The sequence below is a fragment of the Hippocampus zosterae genome, chromosome 7, assembly GCF_025434085.1.
Source record: "Hippocampus zosterae strain Florida chromosome 7, ASM2543408v3, whole genome shotgun sequence".
NCBI classification, from domain to species: Eukaryota; Metazoa; Chordata; class Actinopteri; order Syngnathiformes; family Syngnathidae; genus Hippocampus; species Hippocampus zosterae.
In genome coordinates this window covers 18552842-18571659 of record NC_067457.1, presented here as the reverse complement: position 1 = coordinate 18571659, position 18818 = coordinate 18552842, and the positions used below count along the sequence as shown (strand labels likewise).

At 42.8% G+C, this 18818-nt stretch overlaps 1 long non-coding RNA gene across 1 annotated transcript in view; it reads left to right on the top strand.

The window, feature by feature from the left end:
• Positions 1-18801, top strand: part of LOC127603810 (uncharacterized) — a 40590-nt gene extending 21789 nt beyond the window's left edge. Inside the window, exons 2-3 of the long non-coding RNA XR_007963132.1 lie at positions 4738-4823; positions 18050-18801. This is a non-coding gene — a long non-coding RNA (uncharacterized LOC127603810). The remainder of the gene's footprint in view (positions 1-4737; positions 4824-18049) is intronic.
• Positions 18802-18818: the final 17 nt, after the last annotated feature.

Here is an 18818-nt window from a genome sequence, read left to right as displayed (position 1 = left end):
CTAATCGAACCTAAAAAAAATGAAAAAAAATTAAATGCTACATTTGACGTTGGATTCAGTTGTCTTCCTCCTCGCTTCAATCTGTCCTCAACGCTGCTCAGCTTCTGGCCCTCTTTTCAATGTTATGTTTTTAATCTAAAGTTACATTAAAAAGGGTCCACTTTTGTGTTGGATTCATACTTCTCATTGTCATTTTTTATTTATTTTTTTTTTTGACAGCTTTGATGAGCAATTAATGTCAGAAATAAAAAATGACGCACACATTTTTATGACACGTAGTGTAATTACTCCTTCCTGCATTATGGCCATACGATAGGAGGGCGGGGCTTTGCACTCTTCAATCGCGAAAACGTTCCGGCATGATGTAAATTGTACCAAAAACGGCCAACGTGAGGTCGCCGGCCGATCGCCGCTCTCGCTGGCGCGTTGCATCTTTTATGAGCCTTTGGGAATTGTCCATCTGTTGTTTTAAAACTGGACCGGCGCTCCCCTGCTTCTGTCACGGTCAACTGGCGTATTATTTATGATATCGTTTGTGCATGTTTTAATGTAAAGCTGCGGGCAAATAAGGAGAGCTCCAATGTTTTGTTTTTGTTTTGTTTTTTTAAATTGACAGCCATTTAAATGAATGCTTGAAAATTGGCATTCCAGCTATTTAAAGAGATGGGAAGGAATGAAGGAAAAAAAAACACGGCTGCTTTTAAAACGGCAAAAAAAAAGTATCAACTGAATTGTTTGAAATTGTACAGTATTTGCATTAGTTGGGTAACCGCTGTAAAAAGTTACTGTGTGAATAATCGGCAAGCGGATGCGTGTCGGCATATCTTGCTTGTTCCAATTCCACATTATTTGTACTGTGTGAATTTTTATAATGTTATTTTCTAAGACAAAAGATGGCTGAAAGTGTATAAAGTTAGATTTTGTTTTCTTTTATTTTTTCCGCCCTCAAATGTGGTTTACACAAAGGCACTCGTAACGACAACAAAAAAAATAACCGAATTCTCAACTTTTTTTTTTTTCTCCCCTGAGGCTGATCCTGTTAATTTGCAATGATGCTATTTTTGTCTTTGGTTGTAAAATAAATGCAATGGTTGAAACTTCAACATCGTCACCGTGTACAGTACGTATTTGAAAGGTTTGAAAATGCCCAAGGACACTTGGGTACAAAGATGAAATATGACATACCAGCAGCACATTAATTCTAATATGATAGAATCATTTTAATAAAGTTTAAAATGTGTATGTGTGTGTGTGTTTTAAGAGAAAATATCAAGTAACACAAAAAGTACCAACGGGGGGAAAAAAAAATCCATCGTGTTCCTTTTAATGTTGCATATTCAGGAGACTTGATTGACTTTTGTTTTGCATTTCAGAATTTCAGAGCCCTGAATGCGTATTTCTACCGGCAAAATAATAATCCCTATATAGTCGTCTGTTGCAGATAAAATGGAGAGAGGACAAACGTGAGCTTGTGATGCGCGTGTTTGACGTGGAGCTTGCTTGGCTTTGCCGTTCGCCAGGCACCTGATGATAAAAAACCAAGAAGCCGCGGCGCATTTCCACCGAGGGCATTTAAGTCGACACGGTCCCGCCCCACTCTGCTCTTCAACGCTCGCCTCGGGCGTCTTCACTCCCAGGAACAATGAAGCTTGCGCTGTCTCTCCATGAAATGGACCCCCACCACCGCCCTTTTCTCAAAACTGGGATCTGATGCCTTCTTTACCGGGGTTTTTTTTTTCTCTCTCTTGTGGGTACTCAGAAGTCTCTCTCACTTTGGCCTTGGAGAGTTTGAGGGCCATTGAGAATGGCTTGAACCCCACATTCAAGCGCCCGCGGAGCTGAAAACAATGTCAAGCTTCAAAGAGGCAAAATAGTCAAAGGCTTAAGTCATGGGGTTTTCAAGAAAAACACAAGTTTTCTTGAGGAAGAAAAAAAAAGAAAAAGTTTACTCGGTGTGATTTTGATTAGGGATGGACCGGTACACCAATATCGGGTATCTGGCATTGGTGCCAAAATATTGCATTGTGATTCCTTCCTCGGGTCATCTGAGGAAGCGGCGCGCTCATTTCTTGTTTGACAGCAAACAAGAAAGCAACTTCACAGGTGGACTGTGAAGCCAAAGGTTTTCGAATCGCCAAGGACAGTTGGCTTGTCAAACACGCCCCCCGACCCCCACCCGTGCCGAGATGCGTTGGCATCTACTGTCAGTGGAACTTGTTGTTTTTGTTCAGATAGCACGCCCCATCATGTGTCAAGGCCGAGAGCGAAGACGAGGCTCTTCATTCAACAAGTGACAACGCCGATCCCTTTTCGGAGTAATCACACCTGCCTAAGCGGCCGATGGATGAAGCCTCGAATCCGATCCATCACCGACTTGTGCCCGGGTGGTGAGCTCTTGGTCAATTTCTGTTTTCACAAAAAAAAAGAGTGCGATTTTGATAACTATTTCGATCTGTTTTTTTTTTTTTTTCATAGATGGCTGGCAACTAGTTGAGGTCATACCCAAGTCGGCTGCGATTGGCTCTCGTGAGGAGAAAGCGGTTCGGATAACGGACGGATGGATATCCTTTCTTTCCTAGGCGCTATCTCCTTAAAGCTGTATTGTTGTTGTTTGCTTTACCTAAGACAGGATGTTTTCCATGCTCACTATGGAACAACAAAAAAAATCCATTCTGAAAGCTTGACAGACTTAGCAACAGTAACTAAATGAGACAGGCCTCAAAACAAATCGAAAAGGGCAACATCCACCTGGAACGTGTTGACTTGTGTAGGTTCAACTTTTTCGCGGGTGGCTAATGTGCGCGTGTGTGTTACTGCTGGCCGCAATGCTGGAAAAAATATGAATTGTCGGGACGTGTCGCGCGAAAAGTAGGTTGTGGACGACTCCGGATGACCACACCGCAGACAGTGACATCACCCTCCCTGAGACGTGTGTGTGTGTGTGTGTGTGTGTGTGTGTGTGTGCGTGCGCGAGATACAAAATAAATAGGTTACAACTGTCGCTGCTGCCATTTGCTCATTATTCACAACTATTCCTGGTCGGGGGATGTCAACCGCGTTTCATCCGGCAGGCTCGGCGGACACTGTGACGAGCCTCATTCACGTGTGGTCCAAATGCTTTGCATGACAATGGGGCCCCCAAACTCCGGCAAAGTGACACTCGGCCGACAAGCCGTCACCGGGCGGCTGTCATATTAGGCGGCTAAATTCAGGTGACACCCATCCGCAGGCCTCACCCGGGGCGACCTGACACCGCTTCATGTTCCCCGCTGTCTTTTTCTGAGGGGCTTTGTTAGTGAGGGTGGGAGTGGGGGGCAAGGGGGGCTTTTAATCAGCATGACGAACTCTTCCCCGTGGGTTCGCTTTACGTGGGAGCGGGCATATGCTGAGGGCAGCGGGCCGGCCGGCGCGCCATCATTAGTCCGAGGCGACGCGGCGAGCTCCTGACACATGTCGACGGGAGTTTTCATTCGACCTCCGCGACGAGCATCCGCATTATGCATAAAGGTGGCGGCGTCGCGATGACTGTCACCGGGCGAGAAGGAGAGAGACAAAGGGGGGGGGGGGGATTTATTCCAGGTGCGACGCTACACGGACGGGAAGTCCTCGGTGTACCACGATTCCCGACCCGCAACATAAAATGGCTTTGCAAGACAATGTGAATCGAGTTTTCCTGCAACGTTGGTGGCAACTGAATATGTACTCGTATTGGAACGCACCATGGCATTGTTTTGGGCCCTGTCTAATTACACGTATGACTTTTTCATAGTCAAAATAACTACATAGTGCAACAAAAGAATACAAGTATGTTTGTTTCTCATCCCTCGCCATCCTGCCAGTGTTCTTCTTTTCAAACGGAGTTCCCATCTTTTTATATTTTGGGGGGCGGGGTATGATTTCATTAACCCTAAATGAAGCCCCTATCATTATCTGTAGTGTGACATCTTTTAATGTACGTCTCTCCGCCAGTCACGACGGTGCTCCCAAAAGTGACAGGAGGATGACAATGGGGTGGCGAGAAGGGAAGTGGCTGCGTCACATCATCGCTGTTGGTGCGGCATCCTCGTATTGTTCCCTTCCAAAGCTGTCCAGTCCTAAAGTTTGTGTGTGTGTGTGTGTAAGACTCCAACTTTTAGCCATTGTGATTGAGCCCGTTTCCCCGTCTTTAACCTTAAGCGGAGCTCGAGAGAAAGACACGATAGGATCAGGAAACGGGGAAAATAAGACGGCTTCCCCGCCACTCACCGAAAAGCCTTTTGACGATCATAGCCTGCCATCACGTCCTGTCAACACACAGCCGTCGCCGGCGACTGTCACATCCCAAGTTGTCTTATTTTACGTACGCATAACGGCACGACACGTGCAAATGTGTCAGACATGTCAGGAACCCTAAAAATAAGACGCGGAGACCAACCACCACGAGGGAGGACGAAATTTTGTCGGTTGTCAGAATTCAGACTCTTATTGAGATCAACTTTGTTTTTTTTTTAAATATCCAGGTGACCAAATACAACAGATGTTGACATACTGTCAGACTAAAACACGGTACAGTATCTTGCTTTTGAATGGTGTACTTTAGATTGTGAAGCACATTGAGTTATCTTGTGTATGAAATGTGCCGTCTAAATAAATACATTGTGGCATCAACATGTAGACGGCATAGTCAGAATTTCGTTATGAAATATTTTGAAAATGTTACTGTCAGCTAACTTGGTCATGGAAACTTTTTTTTTTCAGGTAGAAAATGGCATCCCGCCTCGCTGGTGGAAGGCTGCGCCGTAGCAGGCGAGGACACTTGAGAAGACCCTCAGACATCCCTGAAGGTACCTCAACAAAAAATGAAATGTTTTTTTTATTGTTGACACACGTAAGTGCTCAACCCACAACCTTCCTGATGACTGCCAGGCTGTTTTATTTTTTTATCCCCCCCCCCCCAAAAAAAAAATTCCCTCCTACTCAGACGTCACTTTTTGTCTTCCTGCACGATTATTAAGCAACCAATTAAAAATGGAGAATTCAAAGGCTTGAAACAAATATGCAAATATTCAGTCGTGGGGCCGATAACGGCGTGCCTCTAAGCTCTTTTGGTCGTAACTGCAATTTTCCTTGATCCGGCGTGACAAACAAACACAAGCGATAATCCTATTAGATGTATTTTTGTGCGCTTTTTTTTAATGCGATGCTTTTTGTCTGCCGTTGCCGGTCGCTTCACTCATACATTGTTTTTTTTGTTTATTTGTTTTGTGCTTTTCAAATTTGCTTCCGTCCAAATGCTGTTTTTTTCAAAGGGATGTTTTGCTAGCTCGCTTAGCATCGTAGTTCCTCCGAAGAGTCGATTCTCTTGACGATGACAACTGACATCGAGTGATGGAAAAATATCTGGTGAGTGAAAATATTACGTTTGGTGAGTTGAGGGGGAAAAAAACGGGAAATGGCATGACCTTTGTTTTGGGATTTTTTTTTTTGAAAGTTGGTTTCATGAGAATAAGTCATAATTGTAGGAGAAGTCAAAAACCAATCATATGTGAATTTTATTCAAATAACTGATTGCCGGTCAATTTATTATTATATATTTTTTAACTTTTGTTCGTAAACATGAACAGAAATATATGTCCCCTTTGGCGCCGTAATCCGACTGCAACTTGTCCGGTCAGTTGAGCGGTTTTGCTCCTCGGAGAAGGACGCAAAGCCAACTTGTGAAGGATGCGACGGGCACTTTTAAAGGAAGCTTTAGGAATCGGTAAGCCCTAAAGTGGTTCCAAAAAAAAGGTGTCAGGGGAACTTTGGCATGACGACGACACCTTCATTTCCCGACTAATACCTGAACTAAATACCCCCCGCTCGATCCCGACGCGCGCCTTTTAATCGCAGAATAACGGCCTCGGGGAGGGGGGGGGGGGGCTAATAAAAAGTGACAATTAAAGGCTCATCACCTTCGCCCGTGGCGTTGAAGAAAAGTCTACTTGTAATTATTGTGGAAGTGTTTGTTGGAATCTTAACCGACAAATCCTTGAACCCCCGACGACGGAAGACGCCGAGACCCCTTTCATCTTGCAGTAGTGGGGGTGGGAGGGGTTTGGGGGGGTAGGTGAGGCACTGACAAGCTGTGGCGACGCACCTTTCATCGGGAATGTTTTAATGTCTCGTCACGCTCTCCGCTTCCCGCGTAGGCGACGTCGCTCGTCTTAGGGCGAGTTCACCCAACTTCTGAAGAACGGCGGTCCAAACTTTAATCGGCGCTTCATTTCCTGAAGAGCTTACGGGAGCATTCGTGCACCAAACGACAATTTAGATTAGCCTTTTCCGAGTCATGACTCGGCATTGTCCACTCGATTGAAATCGTCCAGCGTGCAGCACATACGGACTGTTGCTCGAATCATTTTTACTCATCAATCATTTTTGCAACAAAAACAAAAATGTTGCTCTCAATGATTTTTTTCAGCCCCCGTTATTCCCTCTTGCGTCTTTTCTGTCACACTCGGAGAACGTTCGCATTGAGAGCGTTCCTGGCTGCTCCGTTCGGGATTTGTTTCAGTGCGGCACAGTGAGCCTCTCCTCCAAAAAAATTTCAAATCAATGTTTTGTAGATATAATAGATGGTTAAATTTCTCACCTCCCGCCCCCCCCCCCCACCTTTACTTTTCTCAATCTATTGCGTCAGAAAACAATTGAGATTGTTCCATGAAAGCCGTCACTTCATATCCTCCATATGGCAAGCGCAGCTGCGGTGGGGGGTCCAGACCTGCATCACCCCCCCCCCCCCCCGCGCCTATAACCCCCTCTGTCAGACCTCAAAATCTTCCCGCTGTCTCATTTGGAATTAAACGCGCTTTACATGTCAAATCTTTCAATCCTCTTAGAAAAGTCTGAACAGTTAGCAGACGACTAAAATTCACCAATTAGCTAATTGATTGAAATACGACTTCAGTCTTGAGCAATGACAACTTTAATCCCGTTCAGATGGCCCAAGATTGCGGCAAGCACTATTTTTGTATTACTGAAGCGCGACGCCTCACTTCAACTTAGTTCTTCGGCATCACGATTGCGGTAAAGTGTTAAGTTTGTCCAAATGAAGTCCCTCGACTCACTTTCACATCGTCCATCGGCATGGGTGTGCCACAAAATGGCATCTTTGTCGGTGTTCCTCAACTCACTTCAACTTATTTTCTTGGCAATGATGATGTAAATTGAGTAGCTTCAATTGACTTGCGTGTCATCGAGATGTCGCGAGGTGAGGCAAAAAAAAAAAAAAAAGCAAATATCCCCACATGGCATTTCCATCCCTTCAGGGTCAAACGACAACTCGGCAGCCTCCGAATCAATGATGAAATATTTTAACCGTGTCTGTCAAAGATGGATGCCGTTATCATTTGAGTCCGAGTCGCTTTCCATCCGCATTTGTCACCGGCGCGCGCAGTTCTCAATCGGCACATCGGAATGCAAAATAAGTGATGTTGTTGGTGACGCCACGCGACGGGACTATCGGGGGCTTTCAATCAATGCACGTCTTTCTTTCGCCGACTCCGGCGACGCACAACCCGCTCATCAATCTCAAGGCGGTGTGGGGGCTGACAGTAGCTGCGGTTATGATCAAACGTGCCACGTCAACGGAGGACTTTCAAGCTGCGTTAGCATTTTTAAAAAAAAAATATTTTACATGTGGGCAGCCCGGTAGTCCAGTGGTTAGCACGTGGGCTTCACAGTGCAGAGGTACCGGGTTCGATTCCAGCTCCAGCCTCCCTGTGTGGAGTTTGCATGTTCTCCCCGGGCCTGCGTGGGTTTTCCCCGGGTGCTCCGGTTTCCTCCCACATTCCAAAAACATGCCTGGCAGGCTGATTGGACGCTCTAAATTGTCCCTAGGTGTGAATGTGAGCGTGGATGGTTGTTCGTGTCTGTGTGCCCTGCGATTGGCTGGCAACCGATTCAGGGTGTCCCCCGCCTACTGCCCGGAGACAGCTGGGATAGGCTCCAGCATCCCCCGCGACCCTCGTGAAGATCAAGCGGTACGGAAGATGAATGAATGAATGAATATTTTACATGTGTTAGTGTGCAATGCAGCATGTTAGCATACGCTCGATGGAATGTTGTGACTTTTTCATGTAATGAAATGGACATTGTGCTGCTCCTTCTAGTGTGGGTGCGCCTTCCCCACTAGGGGTAGTACAATACATCCACGAAACAGTTGATGCGATACACATCAAGGCTCGTTTCATGAACCCGACCGGCGTTGCGCTTTGTTCGTATTAAACTATAATAATTAATTTTGGATGAAATTTTTCTCCGTTGAACGCACAGCACAGCACGCATGAGGCCCAACATGGACCTCGCTAGGTCCTCTCTCTCTTGCACCCTCTCTCTCGACTCTCTCTCTCTCTCACACACACTCTCTCGCTCTCTCCCACTCTCTCGCTCTCTCTGTCGTGTGTGTGTGTGTGTGTGTGTGTGTCTAAAGCATATAAAACACAAACACGGCAAATGGATTCCTCTGGTCCACTCCCCACCTAAGTGGGAAGATGAATGAGTCACTCTTTGCCTTATAATTCAGAGTTCATCCTCACATACATCATATTTTCAAGCACATAGATTATGAGAGCGAGCGCATTTATCACACCACACGCAAACACACACACACACACACACACGCGCGCACGTTGGACGCCTCCTTCCGCATGCAGTCATCGCAATGTTATTCGCAGGCGTCTCCCGCGGAGCGTTGAAGTGCCATTTGGGCAAACGGAGCAGCGATCATAGCGGTCCTCGCGCACCGTCGTCATTCATCACAATAATCACAGCGTGACGTTTTCACCAGATTTTGGACGCGCGTTTTTCGCCGTTTCGGTAAGGGCAAGCGCCCAAACGCCACAATTAACGCACCCTCAAAGTTTTAACTGGAGCACAATTTGGTGTTGTGTTGTAGAGAATATTGTATGGATGAAGAGTGCTTGGGCAACCGCGAAAAAAAAAATGTTTCATAATCGCGAAGGTTGCACGTTTTAAGTTGATGACAGGTGTCATTGGAAAAGAATTTCATCCTTACATATTTCTATAGGGTGACAAAAGTTATTCATTGATTGCACAGTTTCCAATTGAAAGGTCAAGCAATGCCAAACGTTCCAACGTGGCGAATCGCGGCAGTCGCCTCGAGAAACCAGCGTGAAACGTGCAAAATTGGCCGAGCGCTCCGCTGGATTAGCCAAACCAAACAACACTTGGTCAATTTTGCAGCCATTTTTTGCCAACAAGCCGATGGCCTCTCCAACATTAGCGCCGCCTCTCCAAATGATCGACTGCATTATTTCCTAATCTGCCCGACGACGGCTGATAAGAAAGGCAGGAAATGGAGCGCAGAATCTGATATGATGCCGCCTTTTGCGTAAATTGCTCTTTTCAGACATCCTATCGCTTGATGGCGACAGATTGAATTCTCTCTAAATTGGCACAGTCATGTCACCCCCCCCCCCCCCCCCCCCACTTCAAATGAGCTTTGAACAGAGTTGTCGTTGGCTTATGCTAATCCGCTCCATTTAACTCTCGTCACTTCTTTCACCGCCGTCTATCGAGGGCTGGCGACCTGTCACTCTTCGCATCAGGCCGCCCCTAATTAGATCGAGAACGATGGCGGAGATAAAATGACGATTTGCACAAAAAAAAAAAAAGTTTTAGTTTTCGTTTTTTTCTTTTTTCTTTGGAATTTTCCACAAAATGTTTTTTTTTTAATGAAGTTGGAATTCAAGGAAAATAAACTCATATTTTGAGGATGAAATGAACTTTAAAATAAAAATAAGATTGACAGTACATTCATTTTATTAGGCAGTCATTTTCTTAACTTCCGGAACATTATTTTGACCAAAATGAAAGTCTCAAAGTGTTGTGATTTTTTTCTGTGATTTCTTTTTTCCCTTTCCATCAAACAACACAAAATTGTGTTGTAGAGAAATTAATAATGACATGATTGTCAACTGTTTTACAATAACATGCTTATGAATATCATCCATCATAAATTTATGAGCAAAAAAGCCTTTTATCGCCACTGTTGCTACCTTAAACACAATTTTTCGCAAAAATAAAAAAAAATATTCCTGAGAGAAATTACTTCAAATTTTGTGTTGTTGTTGTTTGTAACGCAACTCAAGAAAACGTTCACCACACTCTTCCAGTTTGAAATTGACGTATGAATGATGGCATGTACATGTAACCTTGCTTTTGTCCGAAGTCTTGTCATGCATTTTTCAGGTCAGGGTGAACACTGGCAGACGGGATGACGTGTTTATTCAGAAGGCTGTCACTCGACGGCGTCGCCTCCTTTTCCTGCGTGGCGACCGATTTTTTTTTATTGATTTATTTATTTTTTGCCTCTCCTTCTCTGCCCAAGTGTGTGCCCCCGTCGCGTCTGTCAACTGTCAGAGGAAGGCCACTGATACAGAGACCTGTCACTTCTCGTCAGCCTGCGCCACCGAAGCCTTTTGCAGCTGCCTTTCTCCAGGCTACAGGAAGTGTGTGTGTGTGTGTGTGTGTGTGTGTGTGTGTGTGTGTGTGTGTGTGTGTGTGTGTGGAGGGCGCGCGTGCGCGCGTGTGCTTGCTGATGACAGGGGAGGAGGAAAAGTAATGCCATGTGGAAACGAGGAAAGCCAGGCAGGAAGTACATCAGACTGCAAATATGACATGAACCAAATGTGCTCAGGGAACCTCCAGCAATCCTCTGTTGGTCACCTGCAACCGAAACAAAGTTGACCAGTTGACTGAGAAAATTGAAGGGACCAAATTTGATTGCACAGCACCGTATGTTTACATGCATTCAAGAAATTAAAAAGCAAAGAGCCGAGCTTATGGGCGATTGACATTTTGGACCGGATTGCGTTGCCGTGTTGCAATCGAGAGAGAGAGAGCTGACGGGAGCTCTTCGCCTCCATCAAAGTTCCCCCGGTAAAAGCCCGAAATCTTTTAGCCGAAAAAAAAAGACCATGTATAGTAAGGCGTTTTTAGCCCCAAAAAAAGACCATGTATAGTAAGGCGTTTTTAGCCCCCAAAAAACGACCATGTATAGTAAGGCGTTTTTAGGCAGAAAAAAAACTACATAGTAAGGCGTTTTTAGGCAGAAAAAAAGACCATGTATAGTAAGGCGTTTTCAGCCCGAAAAAACGACATAGTATAGTAAGGCGTTTTTAGTAGCCCGAAAAAACGACATAGTATAGTAAGGCGTTTTTAGCCGAAAAAACGACCATGTATAGTAAAGAGTTTTTAGCCGGAAAAAAACGACTATGTATAGTTGGGCGTTTTTAGCCGAAATAAACAACCATGTATTGTAAGGCGTTTTTTAGCCAAAGAAAACAACCATGTATAGTAAGGCGTTTTTTTAAGCCGAAAAAAACGACCATGTATAATAAGGCGTTTTTAGCCGAAAAAAAACGACCATGTGTAGTAAGGCGTTTTTAGCCCCCAAAAAAAGACCATGTATAGTAAGGCGTTTTTAGCCGAAAAAAACATATATAATAAGGAGTTTTGAGCCGAAAAAAATGACCATGTATAGTAAGGCGTTTTGAGCCGAAAAAAACCACCATGTATAGTAAGCCGTTTTTAGCCGAAAAAAACGACCTTGTATAGTAAGGCGTTTTGTGCAGGGAAAAAACGACCATGTATAGTAAGGCGTTTTTAGCCGAAAAAAAACGACCATGTATAGTAAGGTGTTTTTAGCCCCAAAAAAACGACCATGTATAGTAAGGCGTTTTTAGCCGAAAAAAACGACCATGTATATAGTAAGGCGTTTTTAGCCCGAAAAAAAACGACATAGTATAGTAAGCCGTTTTTAGCCCGAAAAAAACTACCATGTATAGTAAGGCCTTTTTAGCCCGAAAAAAAACGACCATGTATAGTAAGGCCTTTTTAGCCCGAAAAAACGACCATGTATAGTAAGGCGTTTTTAACCCGGAAAAAACGACCATGTATAGTAACCCGTTTTTAACCCGGAAAAAACGACCATCTATAGTAAGCCGTTTTTAGTCGAAAAAAACGACCATGTATAGTAAGCCGTTATTAGCCGAAAAAAACGACCATGTATAGCAAGGCGTTTTTTGCCGAAAAAAAACGACCATGTATAGTAAGGCCTTTTTAGCCCGAAAAAAATGACATAGTATAGTAAGGCGTTTTTAGCCGAAAATAACCACCATGTATAGTAAGGCGTTTTTAGCCCCAAAAAAACGACCATGTATAGAAAGGCGTTTTTAGCCGAAAAAAGAACGACCATGTATTAAATAGTAAGGCGTTTTGAGCAGAAAAAAATGACCATGTATAGTAAGGCGTTTTGAGCCGAACTAAATGACATATATAGAAGGCGTTTTTTGCCGAAAAAAACGACCATGTATAGCAAGCCGTTTTCAGCCGAAAAAAAACGACTATGTATAGTTAGGCGTTTTTAGCCGAAATAAACAACCATGTATTGTAAGGCGTTTTTTAGCCGAAGAAAACAACCATGTATAGTAAGGCGTTTTTTTAGCCGAAAAAAAACGACCATGTATAGTAAGGTGTTTTTAGCCCGAAAAAACGACCTTGTATAGTAAGGCGTTTTTTGCTGAAAAAAACGACCATGTATAGTAAGGCGTTTTTAGCCGAAAAAAACGACCATGTATAGTAAGGCGTTTTTAGCCGAAAATAACCACCATGTAAACTAAGGGGTTTTTAGCCCCATAAAAAAAGACCATGTAGAGTAAGGCGTTTTTAGCCCCAAAAAAACGACCGTGTATAGAAAGGCGTTTTTAGCCGAAAAAAGAACGACCATGTATAGTAAGGCGTTTTGAGCCGAAAAAAATGACCATGTATAGTAAGGCGTTTTGAACCGAAAAAACGACCATGTGTAGCAAGGCGTTTTTTGCCGAAAAAAAACGACCGTGTATAGCAAGGCGTTTTTAGCCGAAAAAAACGACCATGTATAGTAAGGCGTTTTTTGCCCCCAAAAAACAACCATGTATAGTAAGGCGTTTTGAGCCGAACTAAATGACATATATAGAAGGCGTTTTTTGCCAAAAAAAACGACCATGTATAGCAAGCCGTTTTTAGCCGAAAAAAAACGACCATGTATAGTAAGGCGTTTTGAGCCGAAAAAAAACGACCATGTATAGCAAGCCGTTTTTAGCCGAAAAAAAACGACCATGTATAGTAAGGCGTTTTGAGCCGAAAAAAACGACCATGTATAGTAAGGCGTTTTTTGCCCCCAAAAAACGACCATGTATAGCAACGCGTTTTTAGCAAAAAAAAGGACCATGTATAGTAAGGCCTTTTTAGCCCGAAAAAAACGACATAGTATAGTAAGGCCTTTTTAGGCCGAAAAAAACGACCATGTATAGTAAGGCCTTTTTAGCCCGAAAAAAACCAACCATGTATAGTAAGGCATTTTTAGCCTGAAAAAAACGACCATGTATAGTAAGGCCTTTTTAGCCCGAAAAAAATGACATAGTATAGTAAGGCGTTTTTAGCCTGAAAAAAACGACCATGTATAGTAAGGTGTTTTTAGTCCGAAAAAACGACATAGTATAGTAAGGCGTTTTTAGCCCGAAAAAAACGACATAGTAAGGCCTTTTTAGCCCGAAAAAAACGACCATGTATAGTAAGGCCTTTTTAGCCCGAAAAAAACGACCATGTATAGTAAGGCATTTTTAGCCCGAAAAAAAACGACATAGTATAGTAAGGCCTTTTTAGCCCGAAAAAACGACACAGTATAGTAAGGCGTTTTTAGTAGCCCGAAAAAAACGACATAGTATAGTAAGGTGTTTTTAGCCCGAAAAAAACGACATAGTATAGTAAGGCCTTTTTAGCCCGAAAAAAACGACATAGTATATATAGTAAGGTGTTTTTAGCCCGAAAAAAACGACCATGTATAGTAAGGCCTTTTTAGCCCGAAAAAAACGACATAGTATAGTAAGGCCTTTTTAGCCCGAAAAAACGACATAGTATAGTAAGGCGTTTTTAGTAGCCCGAAAAAAACGACATAGTATAGTAAGGCGTTTTTAGCCCGAAAAAAACGACCATGTATAATAAGGCCTTTTTAGCCCGAAAAAAATGACATAGTATATATAGTAAGGCCTTTTTAGCCCGAAAAAACGACATAGTATAGTAAGGCGTTTTTAGTAGCCCGAAAAAAACAACATAGTATAGTAAGGCGTTTTTAGCCCGAAAAAAACGACATAGTATATATAGTAAGGTGTTTTTAGCCCGAAAAAAACGACCATGTATAGTAAGGCCTTTTTAGCCCGAAAAAAACGACAGTATAGTAAGGCCTTTTTAGCCCGAAAAAACGACATAGTAAAGTAAGGCGTTTTTAGTAGCCCGAATAAAACGACCATGTATAATAAGGCCTTTTTAGCCCGAAAAAAATGACATAGTATAGTAAGGTGTTTTTAGCCCGAAAAAAACGACCATGTATAGTAAGGCCTTTTTAGCCCGAAAAAAACGACATAGTATATATAGTAAGGCCTTTTTAGCCTGAAAAAACGACATAGTATAGTAAGGCGTTTTTAGTAGCCCGAAAAAAACAACATAGTATAGTAAGGTGTTTTTAGCGTTTTTAGGCCGAAAAAAACCGACCATGTATAGTAAGGCCTTTTTAGCCCGAAAAAACGACATAGTATAGTAAGGCGTTTTTAGCCCGAAAAAAACGACCATGTATAGTAAGGCATTTTTAGCCCGAAAATAACGACATAGTATAGTAAGGCGTTTTTAGCTGAAAAAAGACCATGTATAGTAAGGCGTTTTGAGCCCGAAAAAAACGACATAGTATAGTGATCCTTTTCCTGCAGACCCTCCCAAGTGCATCTCAAATGTGCCTATCGTGCAGGCTAAATCACAGTCACTGGTGGTGTAGTGGAATAGATGCTGGTGCTCCGTCCAGGCAACTCCAGTTCAAACCCAGCTCAGTGACGTGAGAAAAAGAGCAGCAGTTATTTTTTTCTGCAAACCGTCCAAAGTGCATGTCAAATATGCCGATTGTGCAAAGCTCATCACAGTCACTGGTGGTGTAGTGGAATAAATGCTGGCGCTCCCCCTATGCAACTCCAGTTCAAACCCAGTTCAGTAATGGGAGAAAAACAACAGCAATTTTTTTTTCCTGCAAACCGTCCAAAGTGCATGTCAAATATGCCTATCGTGCAAGGCAAATCACAGTCACTGGTGGTGTAGTGGAATACACACCTGCGTTCCATCCACGCAACTCCAGTTCAAACCCAGCTTAGTGACTTGAGAGAAAAAAAAACAGCAGAAAGTTAATTTTTCCCGCAAACCCTCCAGAATGAATGTCAAGTGCACACAGTCACTGGTGGTGTAGAGGTACAAACGCTGGCTCTCCGTCCAGGCAGCGCAGGTTCAAACCCTGTCCAGTGTGCTAAAAATCCCTTACTATACATGGCGTTTTTTTTCCGGCTAAAAATGCCTTACTATACATGGTCGTTTTTTTTCGGGCTAAAACCGGCTTACTATACATGGTCGTTTTTTTTCGGGCTAAAAACGGCTTACTATACTATGTCGGTTTTTTTCGGGCTAAAAACGCCTTACTATACTATGTCGGTTTTTTTCGGGCTAAAAACGCCTTACTATACTGTCATTATTTCGGGCTACTAAAAACGCCTTACTGGACTATGTCGGTTTTTTTCGGGCTTAAACAGCCTTACTATACCATATTGTTTTTTCGGGCTACTAAAAACGCCTTACTACACTATGTCGTTTTTTTCTGCCTAAAAACGCCTTCCTATACATGGTCGTTTTTTCGGGCTACTAAAAACGCCTTACTATACATGGTCGTTTTTTTCAGGCTAAAAACGCCTTACTATACTATGTCGTTTTTTTCTGCCTAAAAACGCCTTCCAATACATGGTCGTTTTTTCGGGCTACTAAAAACGCCTTACTATACATGGTCGTTTTTTTCGGGCTAAAAAGGCCTTACTATACATGGTCGTTTTTTTCAGGCTAAAAACGCCTTACTATACTATGTCGTTTTTTTCGGGCTAAAAAGACCTTACTATACATGGTCGTTTTTTTCTGCCTAAAAACGCCTTACTATACTATGTTGTTTTTTTTCGGGCTAAAAACGGCTTACTATACTATGTCGGGGTTTTTTCGGGCTAAAAAGGCCTTACTATACATGGTCGTTTTTTCGGGCTAAAAAGGCCTTACTATACATGGTCGTTTTTTTCAGGCTAAAAACGCCTTACTATACTATGTCGTTTTTTTTTCGGGCTAAAAACGCCCTACTACACATGGTCGTTTTTTTCGGCTAAAAACGCCTTACTATACATGGTCTTTTTTTCGGCTAAAAATGGCTTACTATACATGGTCATTTTTTTCGGATCAAAACGCCTTACTATACATGGTCGTTTTTTGGGGGCAAAAAACGCCTTGCTATACGTGGTCGTTTTTGTCGGAAAAAAAACGCCTTGCTATACATGGTCGTTTTTTTCGGCTCAAAACGCCTTACTAACGTGGTCATTTTTTTCGGCTCAAAACGCCTTACTATACATGGTCGTTTTTTGGGGGCAAAAAACGCCTTGCTATACGTGGTCGTTTTTTTCGGCAAAAAACGCCTTGCTATACATGGTCGTTTTTTTCGGGCTAAAAAGGCCTTACTATACATGGTCGTTTTTTTCGGGCTAAAAAGGCCTTACTATACATGGTCGTTTTTTTCGGGCTAAAAACGCCTTACTATACTATGTCGTTTTTTCGGGCTAAAACGCCTTACTATACATGGTCGTTTTTTCGGGCTACTAAAAACGCCTTACTATACATGGTCGTTTTTTTCGACTAAAAATGGCTTACTATACATGGTCGTTTTTTTCGGCTAATAACGGCTTACTATACATGGTCGTTTTTTTCGACTAAAAACGGCTTACTATACATGGTCGTTTTTTCCGGGTTAAAAACGGCTTACTATACATGGTCGTTTTTTCCGGGTTAAAAACGGCTTACTATACATGGTCGTTTTTTTCGGGCTAAAAACGCCTTACTATACATGGTCGTTTTTTTCGGGCTAAAAATGCCTTACTATACTATGTCTTTTTTCGGGCTAAAAACGCCTTACTATGTTGTTTTTTCTGCCTAAAAACGCCTTACTATACTATGTCGTTTTTTTCGGGCTAAAAAGACCTTACTATACATGGTCGTTTTTTTCGGGCTAAAAACGCCTTACTATACATGGTCGGTTTTTTCGGGCTAAAAATGCCTTACTATACTATGTCGTTTTTTTCGGGCTAAAAACGCCTTACTATGTTGTTTTTTCTGCCTAAAAACGCCTTACTATACTATGTCGTTTTTTTCGGGCTAAAAACGCCTTACTATGTTGTTTTTTCTGCCTAAAAACGCCTTACTATACTATGTCGTTTTTTTCGGGCTAAAAAGACCTTACTATACATGGTCGTTTTTTTTCTGCCTAAAAACGCCTTACTATACATGGTCGTTTTTTTTCGGGCTAAAAACAGCTTACTATACTATGTCGTTTTTTTCGGGCTAAAAACGCCTTACTATACTATGTAGTTTTTTTCGGGCTAAAAAACACTTTACTATACATGGTCGTTTTTTTCGGGCTAAAAACGCCTTACTATACTATGCCGTTTTTTGTGTGAAAAATGCCTTACTATACTATGTCGTTTTTTTCGGGCTAAAAAACGCCTTACTATACTATGTGTTTTTTTTTTCGGGCTAAAAACGCCTTACTATACATGGTCGTTTTTTTTCGGGCTAAAAAGACCTTACTATACATGGTAGTTTTTTTCTGCCTAAAAACGCCTTACTATACTATGTCGTTTTTTCGGGCTAAAAACGCCTTACTATACTATGTCGTTTTTTCGGGCTAAAAAGGCCTTACCATACATGGTCGTTTTTTTCTGCCTAAAAACGCCTTACTATGTCGTTTTTTTTGGGCTACACGATCTCTAGTAAGGTTTTCATGGAAAAAAAAGCGCAAGTGTATCGAAAGGAGAAAAAAAATTCTACATGGGGTTCACCAAAAACATGCAGTTATAAGTTTTTCACTTTCATCTGCCTCACATTTTTCATGTTATGTGTTCGAATCCAGGTGCCGACCTCCCTGTCTTACCTGTCTTCCAATCAACTAATGTGTACTGGGGAGCTGCGTTTTGAGGAGGTCCTCCACATGTGGTGAAGAGTGTCTTTTGCGCTCGGCTCTCAGCTGCGCAAAGAATGGCTTCTCACAAACTGCTCAGAAGGTCCCCAGTCCCGCAGACATCTTCACCAAACCGAGCCACAGAAAGAGGGCTCACGGAACTCCTTACTGCCGCTTTGAGCCCGCATATCTAATTGTCCGCATCACACGAATGGTGTCATAATACTAATACGAGTGAAACCAAACCTTTTTTTTCATTTATGTTTGGAAAGTCACGGATAGAGTAACCCAAATATTATGGCAGATTTGTTTCATACTTGGTCTGACTGTCCCCACTGCGTTCTGAGTTGCAAAGCGCAAGCATTTCCTATTCTTTGGTTTTGCTGCCACCTTGCGGTCCGACCTGCAAACTGAAACGGCAAGCATTCACACAAGAGGACTGGCGCAAGACGCCGTGACGTTTAATTGCATTAAATGTTGTAAGATCTTACTTGTAACTGGGTAATTAGGTTACAGTTCGCGTTGATGGTAACTCCTCTCCTGATGCGTCATTTTCTGCACAGATGTTTCACAAGCGGGCTCTCAACTGAAGACACGCCAGGCAACTTTTGAATTTGTTGCGTTCGCAGACTCAAATGCTGATTCGACCCGGCCTGACTCCAGAGTTTGCGTCGGCGTGGGGAGGAACACGAATCCTGCTGCTCAATAAAAGTTTGGAGTT